Source organism: Lathyrus oleraceus, chromosome 3, assembly GCF_024323335.1.
Source record: "Lathyrus oleraceus cultivar Zhongwan6 chromosome 3, CAAS_Psat_ZW6_1.0, whole genome shotgun sequence".
In the NCBI taxonomy this organism is placed as follows: Eukaryota; Viridiplantae; Streptophyta; class Magnoliopsida; order Fabales; family Fabaceae; genus Lathyrus; species Lathyrus oleraceus.
The window spans coordinates 149,195,995-149,215,004 of NC_066581.1; the positions used below are offsets into that span (position 1 = coordinate 149,195,995).

Genomic DNA, 19,010 nt, shown 5'->3' on the forward strand with positions numbered 1-19,010 from the left:
AGGCTCGGTTTCGGTGGTACAGGTTGCATAGGTCGATTTGATCTAGGGGCTTGATAACTAGGTCTCGGAGGTGCATTATTTTGAATAGGGTTATTGTTTTTATAGGAGAAGTTAGGGTGATTCCTCCATCCAGGGTTATAGGTATTCGAATATGGGTTCCCTTGGGTGTAGTTCACTTGCTCAGAGTGGGTTTCGTTTAATAGACTGCATTCTGCGGATTGGTGTCCTTGGGTTCCACATATCTCACAATCCGACGAAACTGCGGCTACAGTATTCGGGTTCGTGTACATATGCTCGACTTTAAGGGCTAATGCGTCCATTTTAGCTTGCATCATGTCTATAGAGATTAGTTCATGCACTCCTCCTTGGGCTTCCTTCTTCTCAACTGTCGCTCGTTCGACTCCCCATGATTGATGGTTTTGAGCCATATCTTCAATGAGGGCACTAGCTTCAGGATAAGGTTTGTTCATCAGAGCACCGCCTGCGGCAACGTCGATGGTCATCTTTGTGTTGTAATGAAGTCCATTATAGAAGGTTTGAATGATTAACCAATTTTCTAAACCATGATGTGGGCATGCTCGTAACAACTCTTTATATCTCCCCCAAGCTTCGAACAGCGATTCTCCATGGTTTTGGGTAAATCTAGTTATATGGTTTCGAAGAACGGCGGTCTTACTCGGGGGAAAATATCTAGCAAGAAAAACTCTTCTAAGGTTATCCCAAGTCGTAATGGAATTGGGTGGAAGGGAATCTAACCATGATCGCGCTTTATCTCTGAGGGAAAAAGGAAATAATCTTAAACGTATTGCCTCAGGAGAAGCTCCATTGGTTTTAAAAGTATCTGCTAATTGAAGAAATATTTTTAAATGCTGGTTAGGGTTCTCGGTAGCGAGACCCGCGAATTGTCTCTGTTGCACTAGTTGTAACAGGGATGGTTTAAGTTCAAAATTATTGGCTGGGATGATTGGGTTTACTATACTTGAACTAGGTTCTTCGTTAGATGGTTGAGCGAAGTCCTGAAGAGGTCTTTGGTTTTGATCTTCGGCCATAGCTCTCTTAATTCTATGAAAGAATAAACGTGCACGAGCGTAACGTTCAGGTTCCGCCAGAGGGTATACTAAGCTTAAACTTCCGGTGCTGCGAGTTCTTCGCATCGACCGGCGGGAAATAACCTAAGTCTAAACGATATAACAGTAGGAAAATGAAATTTGACGAAATTGGTCCCCGGCAACGGCGCCAAAAACTTGATGCGTGCTTTTCGCAAGTATACGAACGCGTCAGAGTAATATAAAAGATTATCGAATCCACAGAGACCAAGTGTCAATCTATCGTTATCTGTTGTTATGGTGTTTATCAAAGGCAATCGAAATAGGTGTTTTTGTTGTGTGCAATGAAAAGTAAAGTATTGAAAATAGAATATAATTAATAAAGACAGGGTCCAATGTAATTCACGTAATCAATTAATAATCCAAGTACTTGCTAATAGAATTACTTATGGGCAATGTTTCCTACTTTGAAAAGAACTAATTTAATAGGAACTGTCGCTTTCGCGTATTCATAACAGAGTTGTACTCCCTAATCAAACCCTCTTATTGTCACTTATAAAAAGGCGCGCATTGCGTTAGAGTAGTAAACCTATTTTTAAGAAATATAGTATCTTGACTAAGTTGAAAAGTATTATAACCTGGATTTCTTAACCAAAAGAGGTTCTCACGAACCAGACTCTAAACTTATAAACGCGTCCGAAAATAGTTTTAAAATCTCTTTTCTTCTTAATGTTAAAAACTCCTAATGAACTAGACAAAGCGCTTTCGTTGTTTTTGAAATAGTTAAAAACAATTAAGTTTATAAAGACGTTGGACGGCTTTTGGTCTTACCCAACGGAATTGAAGTGCGGGAAAACTTAATTTGAAAGTTAAAATAGCCCTTAAGTGTTTCTACAAACAATTGTACGGATTACTGGTTCAATTACGATCCTTACATTCTAACCTTATAAATTTAGTTAGACATGGTAAAGTAAAAGTGCATTAAAATAAATAAAAGTAGTGCGAGTGCGGAAAGTAAATAATTTAAAGCGAGTGCGGGAAATAAATAAAGTAAAAGCGAGTGCGAGGAAATAAATAAAGTAAAGCGAGTGCGAGGAAATAAATAAAGTAAAGCGAGTGCGAGGAAATAAATAAAGTAAAAGCGATTGCGAGGAAATAAATAAAGTAAAGGCGAGTGCGGGAAATAAATAAAGTAAAGGCGAGTAATAAAAACCTGCTCCAATCGGAGGACTGAGTAAATTGCAATGCGGAAAAAAAATGGCGGCAGAATTAACTTCCTTCCAAAGTGCTCCAAACTCGATTACAGACTCTATCACAGACTTGATTACACAATTGTGGTAACACTCCAATGCGAAGCGATTACCACTATAAAATACTGAATATATGCCTAAGTGAAACAAATTTGCTTCTGAGTTTGCCTCTGTTCTAGGTTTGGATGGTTGTAAAACTGAATTCACGTTTCTATTTATAAGCAAATAAAAAAAGTGGAATTGACTTGGATGCCCTTCAACTTGAAAATAGAGGAAACCGTTTCCTTCTTGTGGCGCCCGCCACAAGGCTATGGCGCCCGCCATAAGCACAAAGTGGGGCGCCTTAGTGGATGTAGTGGGGAAACGTGGGAGTTGAGGAAGTTGGACTTGGACACGTCATGGCTTGGTCTGTGGCGCCCGCCATGGGGTAGGCCATAAGCACAAAATGCTGAATTTTAGGGTTTTTAGCCCTTTTTCGCTCCTTTTCTCGATCGGGGCTCCGATTAAAGTAAAAATCTGAAAACAAAGGAAAACACAGTAATAACACAACAAAATGATAATAAAACAACTAGAATGCATGTGAAATCGGAGTCGAAAATACGTAAATTTTAGTGTGATCATACGTCTCTTCCTGTAACTCACATGGCTCTCCATTTCTGAACACTATTTCGTATTCCCTCATCGGTGCCATGATGAATTTTACACTTCTCGTGTAATGTAGTAACAACAAAGAGTAGAATTATGTTTATGAGAGGTGTGGTTTGGTGAGATTATGTTGGTGGTTTATATAGAGATGATGGTGGTTGGAAATTGATCAATGAAATAAATTTCATTTACGATCTTCAATGTCTCGGTCAAAGAATTTGAAAATGGTTGAAAAGGCTTTAATACATTATCTAGCATGCAAGGGACAAAGAAATTAAGGGATTTAATGTGACAAATAGTACAACAGCGTACGCGTGAACGGCAATGTAGTGGTTGTCGCCATTTTTTATGCTCGTGGCAGGCGCCACTAGGGACTTGTGGCGGGCGCCACAATCTTCACATGGGCGCCACATGCAGTGTGCTTTGTTCCCATGTGTGGACCTCTTTATTGCTTTGACCATAATTTTCATTTGAGTTTTAATTTACCGGCATCATAGTTTAATAATTAGTTAGAAGAAAACCAACATAATATATAGGTAGGAATGAGAAACGAGATATGGTAAAATTACATTAAAACGCAAAATTAAAAAATAAAAGAATGGGGTAGATGGGAAAAGATGATATAATTCGTCTACTGGAAAAAATAAATGAAGTAATTAAATAAATTCCCAATGTATAAAAACAACAATAAAATTCCAAACAAGAAAATAAAATAAATGTCAGTGAATTGGTAATATTCGAAAAAATTAGCCATTACGGGGGCTGCTGGTAGGAGGAGCAAACGAGTAGAAGTGCTGGTAAATATGATCCAGGTTCTCTGTCACTACATCCATAACGAGAGGTGCTTAGCTCGCCTCTCAGATTGGCGACGTCTGTCTGAACAACTTCGATGGAAGTAACATGATCGGTGAGAGGTGCAGCAGGTATAACTGGGGCGTGTGATTCAGCGTCAGAGAGATAAGTGTCATAGTGGTCATAGATTTGGGGTGTCTTTGGAGGAGAAGGTGGTGCATCTGGTGGTCCATCCAAAACATAGAGCCAGTTGTTCCTATCATGTACACTCGTCCTATTGTCTGGAAGGGTAAACAGGTGTACTACTTAGTGGTTAATTAGAAATTCAAACACATTCAAACCTAGGTTCCTAATGATACTGGTGTTAAACCAAAATCAAATATTCATAGATCGTATAACCCTGGCGAGTGGGTGTTTCAGTCCCATGGCATTTGCTATCATGGTCACTAAGCCTCCCACTGAGATTGGTTTATGGTTATCTTGTGCTATACAGTACAAATTAGCTATCATGAATGTAGCGGCGTTAACAGGTCGGGCATGTGATGCACATTACATTATAAAGAGTTCGTCTTTGGACACGAAGGTTCTGTTCTGTTCCTTTCCAAATAAGGTGTGAGCTAGGATCTTATGAAAGTAACAAATGGTAGGGTTATGGATGTTCTCTGAATGCATAAGGTCCGGCTCGGGATGGTCATTCCCTGTGATGCTACCCCAAAAGTGATCTAATTCAAGGTCTACAAGCTTGTCTTCCTGTGTAATGGTAAAGGTATCAGGACCATTAGGGCATCCTAGGAGTTCAGCTATTTCTCTATGGGTGTAGCGGTAATCATTATTGAACAACCTAAAGGTGACGAGGCCTTTGTTAAATCCCATACCATGGTTTGGCAGGTAAACTAGGGAGCTTAGGAATTCTAAAGTCAACCTACTGTAGGAACTAAATTTTCTTTTGATAGCAAAGGTGTCCCAGCCTAGTTGGTTAATTAGGAACATAACATTGTCTCTTATACCTAATTTGGTCATGGTGCGTCCATCTGGGTATAATGTTAGTGTCATTTCTCTCTGAGCTAGAGCCTCAAAACATCTCCTTTGAACTCTGCCTCTGAAGACTATATCCATGTAATCTACTTGTTGCATTGTGATGGTCAGTAGCTAGATAAAATCAAGTAGATAATAGCATTACATTAGTAATGGTTAATAATAAAGAAAGATAATGATTGATTTTATGAGAAATGAGAAAGAAAGAAAGGATGAAAAATAAGCAGTAGTAATAATCATAAATTTAGATAATTAAATTAAATAGTTAAAGATAGAGTGTGGGTAGTCTCCAACCAAGCGCTTTGTTTATTTTCGTAAACTCGATAGAAATAGAATAGATGTTATTCTTGTGAATGAGCAGGCAGCTCTGCAATCTTTAGATTTGCGATGAAATCATTGTTGTCAATGTTGTGGTAATATTTCAAACGCTGGTCGTTTACTATAAATGGTTCGCTCGTTTTTCCCTTTATCTCTATGGATCCATTTGGAAAGATATTGGTAATTTCAAAGGGACCGGACCACCTAAAACGAAGTTTTCCAGGAAAGAGTCTGAGGCGGGAGTTAAACTGAAGCACTTTGTCACCTTCCTTAAACTCTTTCCTTAATATGCGATTGTCGTGCCAGTTCTTAGTTCTTTCTTTATAGATCTGGGCATTCTCATACGCATATAGTCTAAGTTCTTCTAGTTCATGGATATCTAATATTCTTTTTTCGCCTACGGCAGTATAATTGATATTAAGGGTCTTAATGGCCCAATATGCTTTATGTTCTAATTCTACCGGAAGATGACATGATTTTCCATAAACTATCTTAAAAGGTGTTGTTCCTATTAGAGTCTTATAAGTTGTCATATATGTCCACAAGGCTTCGTGTAATTTTGAGGACCAATCTTTCGTAGAGGTGGCAACCGTCTTTTCTAAGATTTGTTTAATTTCTCGGTTCGATACTTCTACTTGCCCACTCGTTTGTGGGTGATAGGGTGTTGCTACACGGTGTCGGACTCCATATTTTAGTAATAACTTTTCAAAAATCCTTGAAATGCAATGGGAGCCACCATCACTGATGACAAGTCTCGACACACCGAATCTAGGGAAGATTATACGCTTAAAGAGTCTAATAACCACTTATGTGTCATTCGTTGGAGAGGCTATGGCCTCAATCCATTTTGACATGTAATTGACCGCAACAAGGATATAGTTGTTACTAAAAGAAGATGGGAACGGTCCTATAAAATCGATTCCCTAAACATCGAAGACTTCTACTTCCAAAATGCCTTTAAGTGGCATTTCGTCGCGTCGAGATATGTTGCTAGTGCGTTGACACCTGTCGCAATTGATGATCGCGATGTGGACATCTTTCCACAGAGTGGGCCAAAAGAGGTCGGCTTGCAAGATCTAAGCGCAAGTCTTCGAGGTTCTTGCATGTCCTCATAGGGAGCAGAATGACAATGGGAGGTTACATTTTCTACCTCATCTTCGGGGACACATCGACGGAAAATGTCGTCGGCGCCTCTCTTGAAAAGAAATGGCTCATCCCAATAGTAATGTTTAAGATCGTGAAAGACTTTTTTCTTTTGTTGGTAAGTCAAGTCTGGGGGAAGCACCCCAGCTGCTAAGTAGTTGACGAAGTCAGCGTACCATGGCAGTGTGGTTTTAGTGTAAATTTCTTCCATTGCCTCGTTTGGTTTGGTATCCTTATGGGTTAATGCATATTTAGATGTATTGATTTCCATTTGGGCTATGAGTCTTTCGTACGGGAAATCATCATTTATAGGCACTCGTTCAGGTTCAACACCTTCCATTCTTGACAAGTGATCGGCCACAACGTTTTCAGTGCCCCTCTTATCCTTGATTTCTAGGTCAAACTCTTGTAATAGTAATATCTACCTTAGGAGTCTTGGTTTGGCGTCCTTTTTGTTTAACTGGTACCTAAATGCAGCATGGTCGGTATAGATAATTATCTTTGCTCCTACTAGGTAGGAATGGAATTTATCCAGAGTGAACACTACAGCTAAAAGTTCCTTTTCTGTGGTGGCGTAGTTCATATGTGTAGGGTCTAGGGTTCTACTTGCATAGTATATTGCATGAAGTTTCTTATCCCTTCTTTGTCCTAAGATTACGCCTACAACATAGTCACTAGTGTCACACATGATTTCAAAGGGTAATCTCCAATCGGGCGGTTGTATGATAGATGCGGTAATAAGAGATGTTTTCAGTTGTTCAAATGCCGCTAGGAATTTGTCATCAAAGATGAATTCGGCATCTTTCATCAATAATCCAGTCAGTGGTTTGGTGATTTTTGAGAAATCTTTAATGAATCGCCGATAGAAATCGGCGTGTCCTAAGAAGCTTCGTATTTCTCTTACGGTCTTCGGAGGTTGAAGGTTTTCTATAACTTCTATTTTGGTCTTGTCGGCTTCAATCCCCTTATCGGATACTATGTGTCCGAGTACGATCCCTTGTCGGACCATGAAATGGCATTTTTCCCAGTTTAACACGAGATTCACTTTTACGCATCTTTTTAGCATCATTTCAAGATTCGATAAACAACCTTCAAAGCTCTGTCCGCATACAGAGAAATCGTCCATGAAGACTTCCACGATGTTATCTATAAAACCAGCAAAAATTGACATCATGCATCTTTGGAATGTTGCGGGAGCATTACATAGTCCAAATGGTATTCGTCGGTAGGTGAATGTACCATAGGGACATGTGAAGTTCGTTTTCTCTTGGTCGTCAGGATGAATAGGAATTTCGAAAAATCCCGAATAACCGTCTAAGTAGCAGAAGTGAGAATGCTTAGCCAATCGTTCAAGCATTTGATCGATAAACGGTAAAGAAAAATGATCCTTCTGAGTGGATTTGTTTAATTTTCTATAATCAATACACATTCTACTTCCAGTAACCACTCTTTGTGCTATAGATTCTCCTTTTTCATTATTAACAACTGTGACGCCTCCCTTCTTTGGTATGACATGTACTAGGATGACCCATTAACTATCGGATATCGGGTAGATAATACCTGCTTCTAATAGGTTTTGCACTTCTTTCTTTACTACATCACTCTGAATGGGATTTATCCTTCTTTGATGTTCTCTAGAGGTCTTACTATCTTCCTCTAGCATTATGCGATGCATGCATATGGAAGGCCTTATTCCTTTTAGATCTGAGATATTGTAGCCTAAAGTAATTGGATATTTTCTCAAAACGTGTAGGAGCTTTTCGGTCTCTATCTACCCTAAGTCTTCATTGACTATTACAGGTCGCTCAAGTTCAGTGTCTAGGAATTCGTACCTTAGGTTTTTGGGTAACGTCTTAAGTTCTAGGGCTAGTTTCTTTGGGCAAGGCATATGATCAGGCATTAGTGCCAGGCATTCGCTCAGGCTATCATCTTGGTATTCCTCACTCCAATTTTCATCTTCAAAAGTAGGAGCCCTTGAATTTTCAATATTTTGGAGTATGATGTTTGTTCATTCTCCATTTCTCTTATACATTCGTCGATGACATCTAGTAGACAACATGTATCATCTATAGTTGGTGCCTTTAGGAATTGCATCAAAATGAATTCGACTTTTTCCTCACCGACTTCAAATGTTAGCTTGCCTTTTTTAACATCTACAATAGCTCCGGCTGTAGCTAGGAATGGTCTTCCTAATATGATAGGGATGTTGGAATCTTATTTTATGTCCATGATTATAAAATCAGTAGGAATATAGAATTGTCCTATGCGTACCGGAACGTTTTCTAGCATACTTACGGGAAATTTAACAAAACGATCCGCAAGTTGTACGGACATCCTCGTAGGTCTTAGCTCTCCCATTTTTAGTCTTTCGCATATGGACAAGGGCATTAAGCTAATACTGGCTCCTAAGTCGCATAGTGCTTTGTCTATGACAAACTTTCCGATTACACAGGGTATGGAGAAACTACCTGGGTATTTCAGCTTATGAGGCATATTGTTTTGTATTATGGCGCTACACTCAGCAGTAAGTGTAACGGTCTCGTTATCCTCTATCTTCTTCTTGTTAGATAAGATTTCCTTGAGAAACTTAGCATATAAGAGCATTTGAGTGATGGCTTCTGTAAAGGGTATTATGATATTCAATTGTTTTAGAAGCTCTACGAATTTTTTAAATTGCCCTACACTTTTAAATTTAACAAGTCTTTGAGGATAAGGGATAAGGGGTTTATACGGTGGTGGAGGCACATAAGGTTCTTCCTTCTCTACGGCCTCCTTGTTTTTATCTTCCTCTTGATCGTCTTCCTTCTCAGTTTCTTTACCAGGGTCTTGGTGCATGGATGGGTTTTGAATTCTAGGGTCGGTCGGTCCATCTAGTTCTGTCCCACTTCGTAGTATATTAACATTTGCATGACCTTTGGGTTTGGTTGCGACTGTCTAGGGAATGTGCCTGCATGAGCAATAATAGGTGCTTGTTGATGAGCCACTTGCGAGATTTGTGTTTCCAACATTTTGTTATGGGTGGCTAACGCATCTACCTTGTTTGCTAACTGCTTGATTTGCTCACTAGTATGTATGTTTTGATTTAGGAAATCCTTATTTGTTTGGGCTTGGGTAGCTATGAATTTTTCCATCATTATTTCTATGTTTGACTTCCTAGGAGCATTTTGAGTATTTGTGGCAGCTTTATGATATCCTGGTGGTACAGCAGGTGCTTGGTTAGGTGCATACAATGCATTATTGTTTTTGTACGAAAAATTAGGATGGTTCTTCCAACTTGGGTTATAGGTGTTTGAGTAAGGGTTTCCTTGAGCATAGTTCACCTGGTCTGTGGAGGTTCCTGTCAAGAGTTGACATTCTGGGGAAGCATGCCCCGGAACTCCGCATATCTCGCAGTTTGGTGCTACGGCAGCCATGGTGGTTGCGGGTGTTATGGTCAAGTTGTTTATCTTTTGAGTAAGAGTGTCTACCTTGGCGTTGACATGGTCAAGAATGCTTAATTCGTACATGTCGCCTTTCGTTGGAGGTTTCCCTATGGAGGTTCTTTCGCTTCCCCACTGGTAATGATTTTGGGCCATACTTTCAATAAGTTGATAGGCCTCATTGTAGGGTTTATCCATTAGTGTGCCACCTACGGCGGTGTCTATTGTCAATCTTGTGTTGTGCAAGAGACTGTTGTAAAAGGTATGGATGATCAACCATTCTTCTAGACCGTGATGTGGACAAAGCCTCATCATGTCTTTGTATCTCTCCCAAGCTTCAAAAAGTGATTCATTATATTTTTGTTTAAACCCGTTTATTTGGGCTCTTAGCATAGCCGTCTTACTAGGTGGGAAATATCGTGCTAAGAAAACTTTCTCCAACTCGTTCCATCTAGTGACAGAGTTGGATGGTAGAGACTGGAGCCAAGCTCTAGCTTTATCTCTTAATGAGAATGGGAAAATACGTAGTCTTGTAGCTTCAGGGCTGACACCATTTGCTTTCATTGTGTCTGCGTATTGCAAAAACACTAACAAATGTAGGTTCGGGTCCTCCGTGGGACTACCTAAAAAATGGTTTTGTTGTACGGCTGACAACAACGAAGGTTTTAGCTCGTAATTATTGACCTCGATGGCAGGGGAAGCGATGTTGTTATGCGGTTCATCCTGCGAAGGTATTGCATAGTACTTAAGAGGACGGTTTTGCGGTCCTTCGGCCATCTCTGGTTGAATAACTAGTTCAGGAATAGGGATTGTAGGATCGAGAAGATTTAGCTTGATACGATGTTCTCGTATCAAATATTGTATATGGCGTCCTAATCTAAGATAAGGCTTAGGTTCGTCGAACGGTAGCTTTAACTTCTCGCCTTGAGAGCGAGTACTTGGCATATACTCGACAAATGTAGAAAGGGAAATAGAATTTTTTGCCTTAGTCTATACTAGGCAACATTGGATTACAATATCTACTAAATTAGTCCCCGGCAACGGCGCCAAAAACTTGATCGCGACTTAGTAAGTCTATGGGAATCGTGACTGCAAGTGCACAGTCCTATCGCGTAGTTTTAAAGATTATTGAACCCACAAGGACTAATAATCGAATGTATCATTATCTAATGTTACTATGTAAATCTAAGGTTGATGATCCTTCTAAGATTGGAGGGATGAAGAGAAATAACTATAACGTAAATAGAAGATTAATAAAGATATATGATAAAGGGATATCGGTATGTAACGCATCAAACTCCGAGGATTCGATAGATAGTTGGTGTAATCTTTTTTGTCAAAATATTCTTCAGTAGAAATTATTTATAAAAAGGACTTAGTCTCACACTCTCGTCTTATTGACTCTGGCCATACTCTTAAACCAGAATGCTTGGCTATCGCGGTCTCATTATGAATTTAAAAGTATTTTTTGAATATGAATAAAGTATAATTAATCCTAAAGCGCTCTCGTTGTGTTTAGGATTAATGTTTAGTTTCAACTATTTGGTTAAAATCTCAAACTCTCGTTCTTATTGACCGTAACCTTTGTTTATTTTGTACTCTCGTACGAAAAATAGTTTGATTAAAATAAGAAACTAAAAACCGGAAAAAATAAGTTTTATTAAAACCAACACCGACTATTTATGAATCTCGTCGTTTCACCGATACCTAAGGGTTTAGCCGGACATGGATCCGGTAACAGAAATGGTATTCGGAAAATCAAACATACAATAAGGCATAAGTAAATAAAATAGCAATCAAAATAAAACCTGGATTATGAATTGAGAACTGGAACTGAATCTTGATTCTTCAAATAAAATAATGTCGGCAGGCTTTGGCAATGAGTAATCGTTACAATTGAATTTAAACGCGTAAACAATAAATTGCAATAGTCCCCGATGTGGAGAAACTATCACTTTTACAAAGTAGGAAAAACTGCCTAGGAAACTAACCAAAAAAATCTGACTAAAAAAATTAAGCGTACGATGGAAAAGAAGACAACCCTAAGGAGAAACAACCCTCCTTTATATAGTTTCAACTTCCCTAAATTGTAGCCAAAAGGTGAGTGGAATCGTGGCTAATATCATGGAGAAAAAGTAGGGAAGACGGGGTTGTGGCGGTTGCCACAACCCTAGTTTTGGACTCCGTGGTGAGCGCCACATTTTGAGGGATGAGCGCCATAATCTTCCATTCTTTGTGGCGGGCGCCACCACTCTCTTTGGATCATGTGGCGGGCGCCACACATCCAAGTGATGGGCGTCACAAGCCCATTTGGTGTGGTGGGCCCATACTCTCTATTTTTCTCCATTTTCTTCTATTTTTATTTCCTTTTTGCTATTTTCCACTTTTCTTTCTTATAAACCTTTTATTCGATAAATACCTACAATAAACATAAAATACTATGTAATAATAAGTGTTAATCAAGTAAAAAGCAATGCATGTGAAGCCAAAAATACGTTTTCGCGTTATCAAACTCCCCCATACTTACACCTTTGCTTGTCCTCAAGCAAATACTGCGTATATGAATAAAAAGTTTGGTAATTACTTTGCAGAATAAAGTATCAAGGCTCGTAAAAGGCACAGTTGCATTCGGATACTCATTCTAGTCTATAAACTTTACTTTAGTTAAAAATTGCATTAACAGGTACTCACTTCCATACTAAGGGTATCGTTGGAACACATAGTCGTAATATTGCAACCATAAGTCTCCCTCCTATACAAACCAATCTGAATCATGTCGTCATGCCTAAACCTATCTTACTAAACCTTCTTTTTATCCTTTTTCATTCTGGCGCAATCACATTAAGCCCGTTATCCTTTCACATTCATAGCAAGATAATCTGTTAGTGACTATGATCTCATCATTATTTCTTTCTTTCTTTTTCACACTTTGGCTCAAATAACAGTTAAAGATGGTTATACAATTGGGCTAAATGACCGGGTGAGGGTCACCTAACTTAGAAGGAATAACATTTTTCATATATTTCGTAATCTTTTCTTCTTTTAAGCCTGGGATCATACACTTATTTGCATCGACTTCTTGCGTAGTGTGTGCTTAGGATGGTATTGACTGCTAGATAAACTACTTAAGGAATATTAAAGGATAGAATTTAAGGCTATGGCATGACAATTACTCAAATCGATCTTATACTTGGGAGATTTAAGGTGTTAAAACGATATCGATCTTATAAAGTTTTTCCAAATCTCTACAATTTAACCTCAGTTTTATTTATAGGTTAGAATTTTCAAAAGATGCACTGTATCTCTAAGTCTAGATTTTTGCAAAAAAAAAAATTGTATGACTTAAGCAAATAGGAGAATTAGTAAATAACGGAAACCACGCATAAAGACTCGACAGCACACTGATATTTGACTCAACTAACACTTAACAAAAATAAAATAACAAAAGGAAATAACAATAATTTAAATCTACCTAGAAAGCGATAAATAAAAGCGGTAAAGCTTCCTCCCCCATACTTAAACTGCGCATTGTCCCTAATGCAATGACATAAGATGGGAGAGAGAGGTAGAACCTGGGTATCTTGCTACTGGTGCCTTCTGCCACGTGTACGTGGACGTCCATCGTTTCCTGGCTGGTGAGGTGGCGTATAGTCCTGGAGATCTTCCACACGCACTGTCAATGCTTCCATTTCATCAATCAAACCAGACATGTTCTGTTCGGTTCTGAAAGCGTAGTCGTGCTGATCATGCTGCATTTGGTGATGATTTTCATCATTTCAGTTTGCTGAGCTTTCATGTTTTGGATTTGTAGGTCGCACTGAGCGTCTAAATCGCTACACTGCAGCAGTTCAGCATAGATATCATCAAGGGTGGTTGGTGCCACATTTCTTCTTTTGGGTCTTTGGTTGGAGGATGTACCTGCAACATTTTCATATGGCATGTGTGTGGTGTGTGGGTCAGTAGCGGGAGCAGCTTGCTTCGGAAGGTAATCCTCATCGGTGTCCCCGTTAGCAGCTACATTCTCAGGAATGTGCGCGGGAACTTGGTTAGGCACCGGATCATTAATATAACAACAATTTTCCGGGTTACGCACATCTGTGCGAGATGGATTTGGAAGGATGAAATCTTGTAAGACATTATTTGCAATTATTAAATTAAACTTACCGTCTCCCCTTCGTTTTACCAATTTCATGTTCCTTGCCATGTCTATGCTAATGGCATGATGTGGGAGTGAGGTTAGCCTGGATAATTTTTCTTCAAGTCCTAGGACTCTGGCTATGGAGGTTATTAAACCTCCAAAAATAATTGGCCCTCTCTTCGCATTGACAATGGACTGCGTGTTAGATAGCATAAAAGGGACGGTATTCACCTTTTGTGGCAAAAATGTGGCGAACAAATAAAAGAGTTCTTTTTCGTTCACCTTGTTAGAATTTGCTCGGCCAAAAATTGTGGACGTCAATATTTGTCGGAAATATCGAATAGCGGGGTTGTGAATTAAAGTGGCTTTGTTTCTTTCAAAACTATGGGTTACTGTACCGGTTACCAAAATGGTTGAAAGGCGTGTTGCCAACCCTCAGTATCTGGGACCTCACTTACTACGCCATCCCCATGGGGAAATTGTAGCAGTTCCTCTAGTTGGGAAAATGTAAAGGCATATTCGATGTTGAATACACGAAACTGGACAGTCCCACTGGAGCAGTTTGTGTTGGGTGTGGGACTAAAAATTAACGAACTTAGAAATTCTAGTGTTAATTGAGCATATATAGGATCCTTAAGAGATAGGAAATAATTTAAATTTGAAGTGCCTAGCATATGGTTAACAGTATCTAACATTCCTAAGGCAAATAAACAAGGTTCATCGGCATACCTTGTTGATTCGATCTTTCTTGCGCTTAGAGTCGTGTACGTCTCTTCCTGAAACTCACTTGGCTCTCCGTTTCTGAACACTATTTCGTATTCCCTCATCGATGTCATGATGAATTTTACACTTCTTGTGTAATGCAGTAACAAGAAAGAGTATAATTATGTTTATGAGAGGTGTGATTTGGTGAGATAATATTGGTGGTTTATATAAAGATGATGGTGGATGGAAAATTATCAATGAAATAAATTTCATTTACGGTCTTCAATGCCTTGGTCAAATAATTTGAAAATGGTTGGAAAGGCTTTAATACATTATCTAGCGTGCAAGGGAAAAAGCAATTAAGGGATTTGATTTGACAAATAGTACAGCAGCGTGCACGTGAACGACAATGTAGTAGTTGTCGCCACTTTTTATGCTCGTGGCAGGCGCCACTAGGGACTTGTGGCGGGCGCCACAATCTTCACATGGGCGCCACATGCAGTGTGCTTTGTTCCCATGTGTGGACCTCTTTATTGCTTTGACCATAATGTTCATTTGAATTTTAATTTACCGGCATTATAGTTTAATAATTAGTTAGAAGAAAACCAACATAATATATAGGTAGGAATGAGAAACTAGATATGGTAAAATTACATTAAAACGCAAAATTGAAAAATAAAAGAATGGGGTAGACGGGGAAAGATGATATAATTCGTCTACTGGAAAAAAGAAGTGAACTAATTAAATAAATTCCAAATGTGTAAAAACAACAATAAAATTCCAAACAAGAAAATAAAATAAATGTCAGTGAATCGGTAATATTCAATAAAATAAAATATGATCCAGGTCCTCTGTCGCTACATCCATAAAGTCGTGGAATTCCACGTGCAGGGTGCTTAGCTCGCCTCTCAGATTGGCGACGTCTCTCTGAACAGCTTCGATGACAACAACATGATCGGTGAGAGGTGCAGCACGTATAACTGGGGTGTGTGATTCAGCGTCAGAGAGATAAGTGTCATAGTGGTCGTAGATTTGGGGTGTCTTTGGAGGAAAAGGTGGTGCATCTGGTGGTCCATCCAAATCATAGAGCCAGTTGTTCCTATCATGTACACTCGTCCTATGGTTTGGCAGGGTAAACAGGTGTACTACTTAGCGGTTAATTAGAAATTCAAACACATTCGGACCTAGGTTCCTAATGATAATGGTGTTGAAGCAAAATCGGATGTTCATAGGTCGTATAAGCTTGACGAATGGGTGTTTCAGTCCCATGGCATTTGCTATCATGGTCACTAAGCCTCCCACTGAGATTGGTCTATGGTTATCCTGTGCTATACGGTACAAATTAGCTATCATGAATGTAGTGGCGCTAACAGGTCGGGCATGTGATGCACAGTACATTATAAAGAGTTCGTCTTTGGACACGAAGGTTCTGTTCTGTTCCTTTCAAAATAAGGTGTGAGGTAGGATCTTATGAAAGTAATGAATGGTAGGGTTATGGATGTTCTCAGAATGCATAAGGTCCAACTCGGGATGGTCGTTTCCTGTGATGCTACCCCAAAAGTGATCTAATTCAAGGTCTACAAGCCTGTCTTCCTGGGTAATGGTAAAGGTATCAGGACCATTAGGGCATCATAGGAGTTCAGCTATTTCTCTATGGGTGTAGCGGTAGTCATTATCGAACAACCTAAAGGTGATGAGGTCTTTGTTAAATCCCATACCATGGTTTGGCCGGTAAACTAGGTAGCTTAGGAATTCTAAAGTCAACCTACTGTAGGAACTAAATTTTCTTTTGATAACAAAGGTGTCCCAGCCTAGTTGGTTAATTAGGAACATAACATTGTCTCTTATACCTAATTTGGTCATGGTGTGTCCATCTGGGTATAAGGTTAGTGCCATTTCTCTCTGAGCTAGAGCCTCAAAACGTCTCCTTTGAGCTCTGCCTCTAAAGACTATATCCATGTAATCTACTTGTTGCATTATGATGGTCAGTAGCTAGATAAAATCAAATAGATAATAGCATTAAGTTAGTAATGGTTAATAATAAAGAAAGATACCGATTGACTTTATGAGAAATAAGAAAGAACGAAAGGATGAAAAATAAGCAGTAGTAATAATCATAAATTTAGATAATTAAATTAAATAGTTAAAGATAGAGTATGGGTTGTCTCCCACCAAGCGCTTTGTTTATTGTCGTAAGCTCGACAGAAATATAATAGATGTTATTCTTGTGAATGAGCGGGCAGCTCTGCAAGCTTTAGATTTGCGATGAAATCATTGTTGTCAATGTTGTGGTAATGTTTCAAACGCTTGTCGTTTATTGTAAATGGTTCGCTCGTTTTTCCATTTATCTCTATCGCTCCATTTGGAAAGATATTGGTAATTTCGAAGGGACCGGACCACCTAGAATGAAGTTTTTAGGGAAAGAGTCTGAGGAGGGAGTTAAACCGAAGTACTTTGTCGCCTTCCTTAACCTATTTCCTTGATATGCGATTGTCTTGCCATTTCTTAGTTCTTTCTTTATAGATCCGGGTATTCTCATACGCATCTAGTCTAAGTTCTTCTAGTTCATGGATATCTAATTTTCTTTTTTCGCCTACGGCAGTATAATTGATATGAAGGGTCTTAATGGCCCAATATGCTTTATGTTCTAATTCTACCGGCAGATGACATGATTTTCCATAAACTAGCTTAAAAGGTGTGGTTCCTATTGGGGTCTTATAGGATGTCCTATATGTCCACAGGGCTTCGTGTAATTTTGAGGACCAATCTTTCATATATGTGGCAACCGTCTTTTCTAAGATTTGTTTAATTTCTCGGTTCGATATTTCTACTTGCCCACTTGTTTGTAGGTGATAGGGTGTTGCTATGCGGTGTCGGACTCCATATTTTAGTAATAGCTTTTCAAAAATCCTTGAAATGAAATGGGAACCATCATCACTGAAGACAAGTCTCGACACTCCGAATCTAGGGAAGATTATATGCTTAAAGAGTTTAATAACCACTTATGTGTCATTCGTTGGAGAGGTTGTGGCCTCAATCCATTTTGATACTTAATCGACTGTAACAAGTATATACTTGTTACCAAAATAAGATGGGAATAGTTCCATAAAATTGATTCCCCAAACATTGAAGACTTCTACTTCCAAAATGCCTTTAAGTGGCATTTCGTCGCGTCTAGATATGTTGCCAGTGCATTGACATCGGTCGCAATTAATGATCGCGATATGGACATCTTTCCACAGAGTGGGCCAAAAGAGGTCGGCTTGCAAGATCTTAGCGCAAGTCTTCGAGGTTCTTGCATGTCCTCCATAGGGAGCAGAATGACAAGTAAAAAGCAATGCATGTGAAGCCAAAAATACGATACGTTTTCGCGTTATCAATCATCTAACAAGTGAATCAGCATTTGTTTTCATCAAAAACAAAGCCATGGAACATATCAGAAATGAAAAGGTAGGGAGATACCTCAACTCGTCGATGGCAATAGCTCGGGGTGCACCTTTTTCTTCCTCCTATGATGATAATGGCGGCACCTAATGATGTATGATGGTATTTTTTTTATGGATTGCACCTTAGTCTCCTTCTTCCTCTGAATTGATTGTTGTGGTACTTTTATGGTTTTGAAGCAATTTTGTAGTGGTTATGTTTCAGCTTTTTTCCAATGTTGTGTTCATTTTAGTGGTTAGGGTCTTTTTTGTTGGATTTTATTATGTAACTGAATATGGTAGCTCTCCCTCCTTTCGATTCATTCAGTGTGGTTATTGTGGTTTAGGATTTGAAGAGTTACGACATGAAGAATTTTCCATGAAATCCAATGTATGTCCCCGATGCTTGGTGTGACGATAGAGTTTAAGATGTGTTGAGATGAAAATCGGGTAACAGTTTGTCGATTTTTTCCTTAACAGTGTGTAGGTGTAACTGGTTTTCTTATTTGCGGTAAAGAAGAAGAAAAATGTGATTCTAGTTTTTTAGGTTTTAATGTATTTCTTTTCTGCTAACAAGAGTGGTTCCTACCTCCTTCTTTTCTATCTCGTTGATGAATTTATAATATGGAGAACTAGGTTTTGTGGTCTTTGTATCTGATGCAAAATGGATAACAAAATAATGATTCTAAACTCACTTTCTATGAGGACAGAACTTTTTTTTTTTTGCAAATTGATGCAAGTTCTCTGTAATGTTTTCAAAGTGTATAGCTCTATTTTTTTTACCTTTATGTTTTTGGCTCTTGTTTGGTAATTGCCTTCTAAAATCATGATAACTGTCACCCTACATTCTCTGCTTGTATAGGACAAAAGTATGGAGTCCCAAAGGTGTATGAAGTGCTTACCTATGTGGTGCTCTATAACTAAAGCTATCGTGAACAAAGACCAAAAAGGTAATATAAGATCAAGACTTGCAAGCTTGTAGGGGCCTACTCTTTTGGAATTACTCTCTTTTTTGTAATTTTGTTCAATGTAAAAAATGTACCTTATAGTAATGTAAAACTTATTATTATATCATCTTGAAATTCTTTTTTTATTTT

The 19,010-nt window shown here is 38.8% G+C and overlaps 2 non-coding genes across 2 annotated transcripts; both read left to right on the plus strand.

Annotated features, from left to right (window-relative positions):
- Nucleotides 1-558: 558 nt before the first annotated feature.
- On the plus strand, nt 559-665 carry LOC127133588 (small nucleolar RNA R71). The gene has a single exon (XR_007807542.1). It is a non-coding gene; the product is annotated as a small nucleolar RNA R71 (small nucleolar RNA).
- Nucleotides 666-9,934: 9,269 nt separating this feature from the next.
- LOC127132963 (small nucleolar RNA R71) lies at nt 9,935-10,041 on the plus strand. The gene has a single exon (XR_007806965.1). It is a non-coding gene; the product is annotated as a small nucleolar RNA R71 (small nucleolar RNA).
- Nucleotides 10,042-19,010: the final 8,969 nt, after the last annotated feature.